The sequence below is a fragment of the Pan paniscus genome, chromosome 1 (assembly GCF_029289425.2).
Source record: "Pan paniscus chromosome 1, NHGRI_mPanPan1-v2.0_pri, whole genome shotgun sequence".
NCBI classification, from domain to species: Eukaryota; Metazoa; Chordata; class Mammalia; order Primates; family Hominidae; genus Pan; species Pan paniscus.
Window position 1 is genome coordinate 186,144,431 of NC_073249.2, and position 13,862 is coordinate 186,158,292.

General features: G+C 51.0%; 1 protein-coding gene across 4 annotated transcripts in view; it reads left to right on the plus strand.

Annotated features, from left to right (window-relative positions):
* Positions 1-8,873: 8,873 nt before the first annotated feature.
* RIMS3 (regulating synaptic membrane exocytosis 3) overlaps positions 8,874-13,862 on the plus strand; it is a 71,559-nt gene continuing 66,570 nt past the window's right edge. For 2 of the 4 annotated variants that reach the window (XM_034962367.2, XM_034962368.2), the window contains exon 1: positions 8,874-9,186. The gene's annotated coding sequence lies outside the window, so the exon portion shown is untranslated. The remainder of the gene's footprint in view (positions 9,187-13,862) is intronic. The other 2 variants (XM_003815429.5, XM_034962375.3) reach the window with 1 other exon arrangement.

Below are 13,862 nucleotides of genomic sequence, written 5' to 3' on the forward strand. Positions count from 1 at the left end.
CCCCATGACCTAATCACCTCCTGAAGGTCTCTCCTCTCAACACTGTTGCCTTGGGGATTAAGTTTCCAGCACATGAACCTTGGGGAACACATTCACACCATAGTATACACCACTGGTCAGAGGACAGCAGCTAATATATTAAATGGTGACCCTTGACTCCAGTGCTGGCCCTATCTGCTCAAGTCTAGAGGCTGGAGGGGCCAGGTCGTTTAAAGCGTGGCCCCAGCAGGGTTTGTGGTCTGGGCAGCTTTTCCTTAAAGTGAATGTGAGTGAGGCAGAAACTGTACCATCACTAGGACCATGTGATTGGAGCTCAGGATTCCAGATTTCCTGCCCAGAACATTTCCCATGAAATTGTCATTTCTTTATTCAGCAGACATGTCGTAATGCTTGTTAAATGTCAATTATGAATATCTTCTTCCTCCTCCTCTTCTTCCTTCTTGCCCCCAGAAGCTTATGATATAATGAAGATAAAGGCAGGAAAATAATTAGAAAACATGAGCACTTTAGAAGAAGTATAAACAATAACCACTTACTGTAAGCGGTAGCTACTGTTATTGTTTATGCATCTTCTAAAGTGTTCGTTTATTCTCATTATTTTCCTGTCTTTATCTTTATTATATCATGTATCTGACTGGTACATATACCAGTCACTGCTGATCACTTTACATATGTTTTCTCATTTAATCTTTACAACTGCCCTGTGATGCCAGCACCACATTTCACACATGTGGAAGGAAACAGGCTCAGAGAGTGATTCACAGATAATAAACAGCACAGCAGGGCTCTGATGCTAAAGCCTGTTCTGTTAACCACTGTGCAGTCTTCACCATGCTGTTAGAGCACAGGGGACCATCTTGGCCTAGGTAGAAGGACAGGGACGACTGGAGAAAGCAGTGGACTTCCAGGAGGAGGTGACATCTGAGCTCATCATGAGCAAGCTTTCCTCAGTCAAGTGTTGGCAAGGCTCACTGTAAACAGAGGAAGCCACATGTGGGAATAACAAGATGCCAGCAGAGTACAGGAAAAAGCTAGAGTGGGGGTGTGAGTGGGAAGAGGGCCAGGAGCACATCGCATGACCCATGAGTGAGCGCCTCCCTACTTCTGTACCCTCGGTCCCTTTGCCCTGACCCTATTCCTAGCCCTGGCGGAGAATGTGAAGATGAGGCCAGAGGGAACATTGAGAAGAAGGATCTCAGAGAAGGAAAATTCAACAGAACCTAGGAAGTGCAACTGCTATTGCCTGGGCCTTTGTTCCTGGAATGGACTCTGAGAGTGCATGGTAAAGTCTAAAGTGAAAAATTCAAGAGGAGGGAGCTTTCTTTTACCTGACTTTTGGGTCTTAATCTTAGTTGTTACTTCCTTTAGGAAACATTCCTTGGTCTAACAAGCCTGAGACCCTGAGATGCTTTTTTTTTTGAGACGGAGCCTTGCTGTGTCTCCAGGCTGGAGTGCAGTGGTGCATTCTTGGCTCACTGCAACCTCTGCCTCCCAGTTTCAAGCAATTCTCTTGCTTCAGCCTCCCAAGTGGCTGGGATTACAGGCACCTGCCACCACGCTCCGCTAATTTTTGTATTTTTAGTAGAGACAGGTTTTCACCATGTTGGTCAGATTGGTCTTGAACTCCTGACCTCAAGCAATCCACCTGCCTTGGCCTTCCAAAGTGCCAGGATTACAGGCATAATCACAGCCTGTAATCCACCATGCCCGGCCTTTTTTTTTTTTTTTCTCCAGAGATGGGGTCTTACCCTGTCACCTAGGCTGGAGTGCAGTGATACAATCAGTTTACTGTAGCCTTGAACTCCTGGACTCAAGCAGTCTTCTGCCTCAGCCTCCTGAGTAGCTGAAATTACAAATGTGAGCCACCACACTGGTTTGGCGGCTAGGTCTTATTTACCCTTCCACCCCCAATAGAGCATGTGGTTCAGAGTAGCTGCTCAGTAAAAGACTGATGAATGAATAACAAATAGCCTCCAAGGAGCTTCTGCCAAGTCTTTCAGACCACATCGATTTTCTCTCTGTCTCTGGAGTCCTACTGACCTTAACACTTGGAATCCTATGCGTGTTTGAACCAGAAGAAACCTTAAAAATCATCTAGCGGCCAGGCACGGTGGCTCACGCCTGTAATCCCAGCACTTTAGGAGGCCGAGGCAGGTGGATCACGAGGTCAGGAGATCGAGACCATCTTGGCTAACACGGTGAAACCCCGTCTCTACTAAAAATACAAAAAATTAGCTGGGCGCGGTGGCGGGCACCTGTAGTCCCAGCTACTCAGGAGGCTGAGGCAGGAGAATGGTGTGAACCCGGGAGGCGGAGCTTGCAGTGAGCCGAGATAGCACCACTGCAGTCCGGCCTGGGTGAAAGAGCGAGACTCCGTCTCAAAAAAAAAAAAAAAAAAAAATCATCTAGCTATCTCCTACCTCTACCATCTCAAAGATGGGGTGATTGAGGTGATCACTTATTTGCCAACTGTATTAGTCTGTTCTTGCATTGCTATAAGGAAATACCTGAGACTGGGTAATTTATAAAGAAAAGGGAGGCTGGGCACAGTGGCTCATGCCTGTAATCTCAGCACTTTGGCAGGCTGAGGTGGGCAGATCACTTGAGATCAGGAGTTCGAGACCAGCCTGGGCAACATGGTAAAACCCTGTCTCTACCAAAAATAAAAAAATTAGCTGGGCATGGTGGTACATGCCTGTAGTCACAGCTACTTGGGAGACTGAGGTAGGAGAATCCCTTGAACCCGGGAGGTGGAGGTTGCAGTGAGCTGAGATCACGCCACTGCACTCCAGCCTAAGCCTAGGTGACAGAGTGAGACTCCATCAAAAAAAAAAAAAAAAAAAAAAGGAAAGGGGTTTAATTGGCTCAGAGTTCCACAGGCTGTACAGGAAGCATGATACTGGCATCTGCTTGCCTTCTGGGGAAGCCTCAGGAAGCTTCCAATCATGGCTGAAGGCAAAGGGGGAGCCAGCGCGTCTTACATGGCAGGAGCAGGAGCAAGACAGAGTGGTCGGGTGGTGCCACACACTTTTAAACAACTGGATCTCATGAGAACTCACTCACTATAATGAGAAGAGCACCAAGGGGATGGTGCTAAACCATTCATGAGAAACCACCCCTAGTATAATCATCTCCCACCAGGCCCCACCTCCAACACTGGGGATTACAAATTTGACATGAGATTTAGGTGGGAACACAGATCCAAACCATATCACCAACAATCTTAGTTTTGTATCTCCAGCCACAGTTTCTCTTCTGAACTCCACAGTGAATCAGCTGCCTATGCAGCCCTCATCTGGGATGTCCCACAGTGTGTGCATCTAAACACATCCAGAATCAGCATCCCCCCCAAGGCCTAGGCATCCTTCAGGCTTCCCTGTCTTGGTGAAGAACATCACCACCCAACCAGTTGTAGGGACCACCTACCTCCTACAGCCTCCCACTACCAATAAAACAGCAAGTCCAGCAGTGTCTACTACCTAAACCACAAAATCTCTCCAATTTCCCTCTGCCTCCCTAGCCCAAATCCCCATAGCTCTCAATGGACCCCTGCAAAAGTCTCATTAGTTTCCCCAAATCTGCTCTTTCTTTGTACTAATCCATGCTCCTCATTGCAGCTGGAGTGACATTTTAAAAATGCTACTTTCTCCTTTAACTCCTTTGCTGAAAGATTTCCAATATCTCTCCACTTAAAAAAATATATATTATTAAGTTATTGGCCAGGCGCAGTGGCTCACTCCTGTAATCCCAGCACTTTGGGAGGCTGAGGTGGGTGGATCAGGATTCAAGACTAGCCTGGCCAATATGGTGAAACCCCATCTCTACAAAAAACACAAAAATTAGCCAGGCGTAGTGGCACATGCCTGTAATCCCAGCTACCCAGGAGGCTGAGGCAGAAGAACTGCTTCAACCTGGGAAGCGGAGGTTGCAGTGAGCAGAGATCACGCCACTGCCTCCTGGGTAACAGAGTGAGACTCCGTCTCAAATATATATATATATATATAAAATTATAACTAACACTTATGGAAAATTTATATCCTAAGGTCTGTTCTAAGAACTTTACACATATTAACTCATTTAATCCTCATAACTCTAAATATTCCCATTATACAGACAAGGAAACAGAAACTCAGAGAAGCAACTTCAGGGCCTTTGTGTAAGCTCTTACCCATCCTTGGCTTGTTGATCTGGCTGACTGCTATTCAAACTTCAGATGGGATGCCTTGGGGAGCATTCAAAGATCTCCCTCTCTAGGCCAGTCCCTCCCATAGCATCTAACCCAGTTTTTATTATACAATTATTTAGGGGGTGATTTGGTTCATGTCTGTCACCCCCATAGGCTTTAAATTCCATGTTTTGCTCATAATTATATCTTGAATATTCAACATATAATAAATACTTGATATTTGTTGAATGAATCAATGAAAAGCATTTTCAGTAAGAGAGGGGATGTGGTCAGATTTGTTTTAGAAGGATTTCTCTTGTGTAAAAGTTTGAAGGTGGTGAGACCAAGTCACCAACAGCAGCTGAATTCAGGAGTGACAGGAAGGCAGGCTGGACTAGAGGAGAGGCAAGAGGGATGGAGAGAAGTGGGTGAACCTAGGAAGTATTTAGGAAGCAAACTGGACGGCCCTGATAATTAAGTGGATAGAAGTGAGGAAGAGGAAGGAATCAGGAGGGACTCCCAAGTTTCTGAGAGCACCTTGAACTGGGGTGAGAAAGAATCTGCAAAAGAGGCAGGTTGGGTTGGCAGAGCAGGCTGTCCCTAGACCCAAGCAACTGAAACATGGAAAAGTTCTCAAAAAAATCTTTGCACCCAAACTCCTTAGCTTGGTCCTGGTGTACTTTATTCAGCCCCATCTGTGGTCTACCCCCAAACTCAGAGCATATAGATCACTGCTCCTCCCCCAAGCCCCACTTGTCATCCAGCCCACCTTAGTAAGTGCCACCCCACTACTCTCTCTCCACAAGATGCAGCTTGGAGGACTTCTCCTCTGGGATCCCTCCCCACTGCCCCCACCGCTTCCTGGGGTGAATGAGTCCTCTGTAGCCATCAGGATTCGCTGTATCAGGAGTGTTCCTCTGCTGTCACCTCTGATGACTATTTTCCTCAATTCAGAATCCCCAGCACCTGCAAAAGGCCTGGATAAAGGTAAACCTCAAAAAAGTTTGTTTTATTGAATTTTCCCAAAGGTTTGGCTTTATTACATTAAGAGCTGAGGCCAGGAATGTGGCAGTAAATTCTGGTGCCACCACTTAGAAAGACAAGTCACTTTTTTCAAGCCTCAGTTTCCGTCCATCAAATGGAGATAAGAATACAGTGCACCTACCTCGAAGAGTTGTTTTGAGGGGAAAATGAAATATGCTAGGTTAAGTGTTTAACACAATGCCTGGAACATGGTTAGTTCCCTCAAAAAATTAGCTGTTATTTATTTATTTTTAAATTCTCGCCTTGATGCTCAGAAGGGGCTGAGCAGGAACAGAGGATTGCAGTTCTTAGGATGGCCACGCGAGGGAAGTGGTGAGCAGCCTCCAGGAGGACTTCGGCTCGGCTGTGCCAAGGCACCTGCTGAGGACCCAGATGGCCCGCCTGGGGTTTCCGGGACTTCCCGGCCCCTAAACATGTGGGCGCTGGCCACAGCGCCGCAGGAGAAGCCTCTGCCAGGTGCTCGGTCTCGACTCTCACAGCCCCAGCCATCCCTCCTGCTCGTCCCCGTCTCGGCTTCGAGGGGCTGGCGGGCAGGAGGGGACAGGGTAGGGGGCAACCAGGATATATCCCCTCCGTTTTGTCATTTGTCTTTCAAACTGACTTATGGCCATTTCTTCTGTATAGAAGCCTTGTAGTCAAACATTTCCATGTTTTCTCTTATGGCTTCTAGGTTTCATCATGCTTAGAAAGTCTTTTCCATCTCCAAGATTATTAAAATATTCACTCATGTCTTTTTTCTGATACATTATGGTGTTAAATATGTGGTCCACCTGGAATTTATTTCAGTGTCGAATAAGGGCACAACTTTTTGTAATTTCCCCAAAAGACTTGCTGGTTATTCCACCCATTTGATCTCCGCCACCAACCCCCACCCCCAACCCCCTACCAACTCCGCCCCCCATTTGTCTGAAGTGCTGTCTTTTATTCATTCATTCATTTAGAGACAAGGTCTTGCTCTGTTGCCCAGGCTGGAGTGCAGTGGCGTGATCACAGCTCACTGCAGCCTTGACCTCCCAGGCTCAGGTAATCCTCCCACTTCAGCCTCCCTGGTAGCTGGGACTACAGGTGTGTGCAATCATGCCCAGATAAATTTTTTTTTTTTTTTTTTTTTTTTTTGAGACAGAGTCTTGCTCTGTTACCAGGCTGGAGTGCAGTGGTGCGATCTCAGTTCACTGCAACCTCCGCCTCCTGGGTTCAAGCGATTCTCCTGCCTCAGTCTCCCAAGTAGTTGGGACTACAGGTGCACGCCACCACACCCAGCTAATTTTTGTATTTTTAGTTGAGACAGGGTTTCACCATGTTGGCTAGGATGGTCTCAATCTCTTGACCTTGTGATCCGCCTGCCTCGGCCTCCCAGAGTGCTGGGATTACAGGTGTGAGCCACCGCCCCCGGCCACAAGTTTTGTATTTTTTTATAGAGACAAAGTTTTGCCATGTTGCCCAGGCTAGTCTCAAGCGATCTGCCCGCCTCAACCTCCCAAAGTTTTGGGATTACTGGCATAAGCCACTGTGCCGGGCCTGAAGTGCTATCTTTATCATACATTGAATTTCCTTGTGGGGCTGGATCCATTTCCATACTCCATTTTGTTCCACAGATCGGTCTAGTCCTGCTTCAATACCATACTGCTTTAAATACATTGACTTTATAGTATGTTTTAGTATCGGGTAAGACAAATCCCTTTTCATTACTTTTCTTCCTGGACTTTTTATTCCTGTATGTTTATTCTTCTATATACACTTAAGAATCAACCCCCTCTCCACCCACCTCCCATCCAGTCCTTCTGGTAACCAATATAGAACTTTGAAGATACTGAAATTATATGCAAAATATACATTGCACATCTCCAGAGAGATAGTGCAAAGTTTTCATCAGATGTGCAAAGGGAACCCCTGGTTTACCTGTCTCTGTGAAAGGGGCCAGGGAGGAGCACACAGGAAGCCTGATTCCTCTCTGTGCTCCCACCCCTCACCTCCACCCTCGTTCCAGGTCCTGCCCTGGCCTCCATCCCACCTCCCCTAATCTAGTCCCCCTTGCTGCTCCAGAGTAACCATTCTACCACCCAGGCCCTAGTTCCAGGCCTAGGCCTGAGGTAGAATAGCTGATAACAAAGCTTTAATTAATATGTAAATATAATCAGGAGCCCCAGCTCCACCTCTGACCAGCTGTGGAACCCACTTTGAAGCTTTTCACATTGTAGGGCCTCAGTTTATGCTTCTCACAGACCAGGTGAGAAGGGAAGGCGTAGGATGACTATGCCTCCTAGCAATCCCCAGGAGGATCCTTTAATCCCAATAATTTTCCTTTTTCTCCCCACCTTCCCACTCCCCATCTACTTTTTTTTGAGACAGAGTTCCCCCTGTCACTCAGGCTGGAGTGCAGTGGTGCGACCTCGGCTCACTGCAACCTCCGCCTCCTGGGTTCAAGTGATTCTCATGCCTCAGCCTCCCGAGTAGCTGGGACTATAGTTGTGTGCCACCACACCTGGCTAATTTTTGTATTTTTAGTAGAGATGGGGTTTCACCATGTTGGCCAGGTTGATCTCGAACTCCCGGCCTCAAGCGATCCACCCACCTTGGCCTCCCAAAACACTGGTACAGGCATGAGCCACCGCACCCAGCTCCCATTTACATTTTAATTCATGCCCTCAGCAGGGAGACTACTGGTTTTACATGCCTCCAGCAAATATTAATTATTCTGTCCTCTCTGTCAGTGGGTGGAATTCAAAACACTGGAGCCCAAGAGTGGAACTGACCAGTCCTAAGCAAGGTTAAATAGACAAGTTGGGGCAGGCACGACCCTAGGAAAGACTTTATACAGTATCCTCCCGGGCTGCAGAAGAACCCAGGACTCCAGGAGTCTATTTGGAAGTTTATATAGGCAGATGCCAGGCCCTAGAACAGAGTTTCTCAACCTCAGAAACCTGCTGACATTTCGGGCCTGACAATTCTCTGGCGCAGGGGCTGTCCTGTGCATTGAAGGCGTGTAGCAGCATCCCTGGTCTCTTCTCATGAGACGCCAGTAGCAACCTCCTCGTTGGGAAAACCAAAAATGTCTCCAGACATGGTCGAATGTTCCCTGGGGGGCAAAATCGCCCCAAGTTTAAAACCATTGCTCTAGAAGTAGAGAGCGCAGGGGAAGCAGGTTAACTTGGGCTTCAGGGCCGGCCACTCTACTTCCTTCTGTCTGAAAGGGACATTATAAAGTCTTTCTCTTCATACCAGGCACTTGGGCAAGTCTTTTCTCCTATCTGAGCTTCAGATTTTCCATCTGTAAAATGGACTTGACGTTTGTAAGTCGTTTCTTCTCTTACCATCTGACGTTCCTGGAACTGCTTCAGGGCAGGGCAGGGCAGGGCAGGGGGAGCCGTGGTGCCTGTGAGGTCCTGGGAGGTGCCCCAAAGAAAAGGAAGGATGAGAAAGAACAGATAGGGTAGGTGGTGGAGAGGGGAGGCCGGGCAGGAGGCAAGAGAGTCCTAGGGACACGGAGAGGAATGAGGCTTCCCCAGACCCCGCTTCTTGGAAGCCTCATTAATGTAGGTCCCCCAACCACAACCCGGCAAGCCAAACTCCCCGGATTCCCCTAGGCCCCGCCCACCACCAAGGTCCGGCCCACTGGCCCCGCCCACCCACGCGGCCCCGCCCCCGGCAGGCCCCGCCTCCCCTTCGCCTCCCGCCGGCCCAAGCTTGGGCTTTGCACCCGGCGGCGACTGAAAACGGTGGCTGCTGCGGAGCCGGCAGCGCAGGCGGGCGGAGCGGAGCTGCCCCCGTGGTGGCGGGCGATGCCCCCGTGAGCCTCCCTCGCCGCCCCTCCCCGCCCCGCGTGCCTATCCACTCGGAGTCCGCGCCAGCCTGGGGCCGGGCCGCGCCTACTGCCGGGTTCGCGGGGCGGGGTCCCGGGGCAGCACCTGCCCCGCCTTGCGGAGCCGCCTCGGCCTGTGGAGGCCCCCTCCCTGTCTGGACCCCGGCCCCACCTCCGGGTAAGTCAGCAGGCCTTGCTCGCCTGGGAGTGGACGTGGGGAGGGGGCTGCAGAGGTCTGGAGGACCACGGGGGGAGGGGGGCTCTGGCCATGAAGCGCAACGTAGGGATGTGAGTGTGCAGGGGCGGGGGTGGGGGGATGAACACAGGGTGTGAGAGGGCTCTGGGGAGGGGACTAAGGGATGAGAGAGGGACGTGGGGTGTTTGGGGAGGCCTGGAAAATGGGGAAGGGGGCCCAGAGTCTTGAGTTCTTTGCTGATGCTCAGAGCTCCTGGGGCCCTGGTCTTCAACAGCATTGCCTGGCATGGCATTTTTGGAAAGTGCTTAAAATCCCTCCTGGAAAGGGAGCTGGAAGGCAGCCTGCTTTTCTCCCTTCTGCCTGTGCCCTGGTTGAGAAGCAGCCACTTTTTCCTCACAACGTGACACCGTTGTGGTGTCCAGAGGACCCCCTCCGCCCCATAAAAGAAGACCCCCTCCGCCCCATAAAAGAAAAGGAGTGCTGCTTACTCCAGCCCTGGGGTGGGAAGAGGGGGCTTTGGGAAGCTGGGAATGCAGTTGGTCAGCAGCATGGTGCAGAGCCCAGGGTTCAGGGAGGCTTGGCAGGACCCTTGATGGGCAACTTGGGCATGCTCTCATTCATAGGGAGGAGCTCTTCCCTGACTGGCCGCCTGGGTACCTGGACTCCATGTCCCCATCACCTCTGGACAACTCAGCCCTGAGGAGTGGGTTTCTTCAGTGTCCTGGTCCTGAAGGCTCAGGAAGCATCCTGGAATGGGGTGGGCAATGGCATATCAAGGCTGGAGAACGGGGCATTGGCTGGCACTGCCACTTGGGGCCTGTTTCAATGTGGTCCTTCAGGGCTTGGACACCTGGGTGAATATCAGTGTCCAACCCTAGCCCCAGGGGTGTTATCAGGATGTAGGGAAGAAGGCTGCTGCTCCTTTGGTCCTGTCCTCTATCCATGATGACTTCTTAAGTCTGGGTTCCTTGGGTTTGGGGCCTGAAGTCATGGGAGGAGGATAGGGCCTGGTCAACAAGGGGTTAATGAGCCATCTCCCCCACCCCACCATAGTTGCTGCCAGCCACCAATTAGTCTGTAATCAGGCAGCTGCCAACTGTCCCTGGGGGCATGTGGGTAGCCTAATGGGGCGTTCTTGGTTGGGGGGCGGGGTGGGTGGGTTGGCAGGGATGTGCTGGGGAGGTGACCCATGTGCCCTGTGCTTAAACCAAGCACCATGCCCTTTGTTGTTTGTTTAGGGCCCACAGACCCCTTCCCTGCCTTCTGTTCCTGACTGCCTTGCTTAGGGACTTCCAGCCCTGGGGTTCTACACTTATCCGACCCTTTGCAGGGTATGAAGCCCAGAGTTGGTTAAACTTGGCTTCAAACCCAAGCTCTGCCACTTTCTGGCTGTGTGATATTGAGGAAATCACTTCCCCTCTCTGAGACTCTTTCAGTAAAACAAACCCAGCTGCTATGTGGGTAGCAGGAAGGAGTGAGTGAAATGGTGGATTTGAGCTGCGCAGCACAGTGCCTGGCACTCAGGAGGGCTCAGCAGCTAACTGCTGAACTCATGAGCAACCCCTGTGCCAAGTACTTGCTGGGCGGGCGTGCAGGAGCCAGGTGCTGAGGACCCAGCAGGGACCACGGTCCCTTCTCCCAGGGCATGTGGTCTGTGTCACTGTCTTAACTATTCTCTGTCCCTCCCTCCTTGCTCAACGATGCTTCTGGTCTCTGGACTTTAATTGGATTTTACTGCGCAGAGCCCAGGCCTAAAGCTGCTACTCTCTGGGCTTCCCAACTTCCTGCCCAGGTGCTGAGCTCTGTGGGGTCTGTCAGGGGTCTGGGTGATGTCTGCAGCTGCAGTAGCAGCTGGCCCTTTAAGGAGGGAAGAAAACAATTATCTGGCCTGGGCATTGCATCAGCTGGAGCCTGGAGGGTCCCTGGGGAGGGGGGAGCAGGCTGGTGGTTGATTTCATTAGTGCCATGTGAGAACTCTCACCTGCCCCACTCCCCAGCCACAACCTTCTCCCCCAGGCAACAGCTGCCTCAGTGCCTCCTCCCACTCCAGGGGCACCACCTTGGAGAGCTCTCTGTGTGTACCCCCCAGTCAATGTCATGGGCCCCAGAAGAGGAGGGAAGTGTCTCTCACATTGGCCTTTTGCTGACTGTGGCACTGTCTCTCCTGTTAGCAATCTGCTGACTTGGGGTGCAGGGTGCGTCTCCTGTACTGGCATTTTGCTGACGATGGGGGTGTTTCTCCCACACTGGCATTTTGTTGACCCAGGGGAGGAGTGACTTCTACACTGTCCTCTCACTGACAGTGGGGCTGTCTCCTACACTGGTATATCACTGACCTCACAGAAGAGCTTTACCAGCTGGGGTGTGTGTGAACTGAAGGCGGAGGTTAGAAACAAGTGCTCTCTGGTTGGAGGTGAGCTTGCTGGGAATGGTGAGTCACAGGGGTTGTTTGGTTTGGGGCAGAGAAGAGACCAGGCACTTGGGCATCAGACAGACAGGATTCAAATCTAATGCCTTCCGCTTCCAACCTGTTACCACTTCAGGCAGGTGGCCTCAACTACCAAGTCTCAGTCTCCTCTGGAAAATAGGAATAATTTATACCCATACTGCTCCACCCCATCTGGAATGTGGTTAGGGAATTAACTGTAGTAACCAGATGTATAGTACCTAGTCTAGAGCTGGCAGGGGGAGGGTGCATACTGTATGATGGTTCTCTTCCCTTTGCAAGTTTGGGCTTTTCATAGCTTGAGCTCAAGAAGCCTGGACAAGAAAAGGAGGGTCCGGGAGGAGTGAAGAAAAAAGGAGAAAGAATGCCTGGCCCTCTTGCCTCTGTGGCAGAAGGATGCATTCAGTCCACCAGGTACCTCTGATGTATCAGACTCTATGAGCCAGGCGGCCCCTGCCCTCACGGAGCTGACATTCTAGTGGGGACATGACCCAGAGCAGGTAATTACACATGGCATGTGTGTAGAAAGGAGGGACTCGGGGGGAGCTCTGGAACCTATCACTGAGGTTGCTCTCCTGCCGTCTGTAATCTGGGAAAGGTTCCTGGAGGTGGCGACATCTTAGCTGAGTCATGAAGGGTGCCAAGGAATTGTAGAGGCGAAGAAGGGATGAGGAAGGGGAACTGTGTGTCTGAGGCCCTGTTGATGGTGAGAACAGGCTTGGCGTGGTAGAGGGAGGGCAGTGTGGGCAGGCCCAGGACAGCCTGGCCCGATTTCCTAGTCTAGCAGGATACTAAAGACTTGGGAATTTATCCTCAGGCCAATGGCAACCCCTAAAGGGTTTTAAGCAGAAAAGGCAAGATCAGATTTCCCCAGAATGTTAGGGTCTATGGCCCTCAGGCAGAGCCTTCTTGGGAGTGACTTTTTGCCCTCTCCTATCCTTTTCCCTGTGCAGCAGCCTCGGTCCCAGGGAACCGGTTGTTTATGTGGCTGGCCCCAGGAGGGAGGGCGGCCAGTCCCAGTCCCTCCAGCTCCTTCTCTCTGGTCTAAGCTGTATTGTGGCCTTGTTGACGAAGCTCAGCCCTTGGGGCCAGGTTCTCCCAACCTCCCTGGGGAGCCAGAGGGCAAGAGGCAGGGTTTTGCACCAGGCTGCTCTGTGCCCACATCCCAGCTCTGCAGTTCCTGAGCTGGGTAGTCTCTGGGAAGGCATACCCGTCTCTGAACTTCTGTGTCCTCAACTATAAAATGGAGTTGATGATATCTCTAGGAAAAGGATAAAGTGAAATTTCACATGGAAACCATAAACCCTATCTGGATGTCAGTTGGCATTTTTACTCTGTTGTGTGGGGGCTGACATCAACTCTGGGCCGGGCCCAGGGCTGGCTGTGGGTGGGAGCAGGGCTGGTTTCAAGAGTCAGTGGTCACGCAGGGCCCTGCGCCTAGAAGGACCCCACACTTAATGTTCTGCTGACACCATCTTAAAATTCTTAGTAACTTTGAACAAGGGGTCCTGCATTTTCATTTAGCACTGGGCTCTGCATATTATATAGCCCCACAAATCGGGTAGGGGTAGGAAGAGGCAGGGAGAGACATGGATCTGCAAACGGTTCCCAAGGATGAGGTGGAGGGCATTACTAACTGTCCCAAGGTGGGTGGGATGTTAATAAGAATAACACTTATTTAGTGCTTACTGTGTGCTAGTTCTCTGCCCATCGCTTTACATGCTCATCTTTAAACAGTCCTATGAGGTAGGTACTATTATCATCTCTGTGGTATAGATGAGGAAACTGAGGTGACCTAGCCAAAGTCGCACAGCTATCAAGTGGCAGAGCTGGGATTCAAAACCAGGTTGTCCAACTGCAGAGCAATGCTTACACCAGGGAAGTCTCCACCTAGGAGGAGCGACCACCTGCCCTGGGTTTGGAGGATAACTTGGAGTTTGCCCAAGAGGAAGAAGTGCAGTGGAGAAGGGAGGACTCTCTCACCTGGGAAGTGTCCAGGCTAAGGGCATGATGCTTGGCCAGGAGATGGGGAGCCAAATCCTGGTGCCTTCTGGGGTTGAGAGAAGGTAACCTTTGCATTTCATGGTCCTGATTTGCCAAGCTCAGAGCCCCTTGTCACTCTGCCCCTAGGTCCTGCTGCTACCATGGCTCCTCAAGTTGCCCCAACCCCTCTTCCCACCTTTTTGCCCCCTCCCTCCCTACCTCCCGGGTA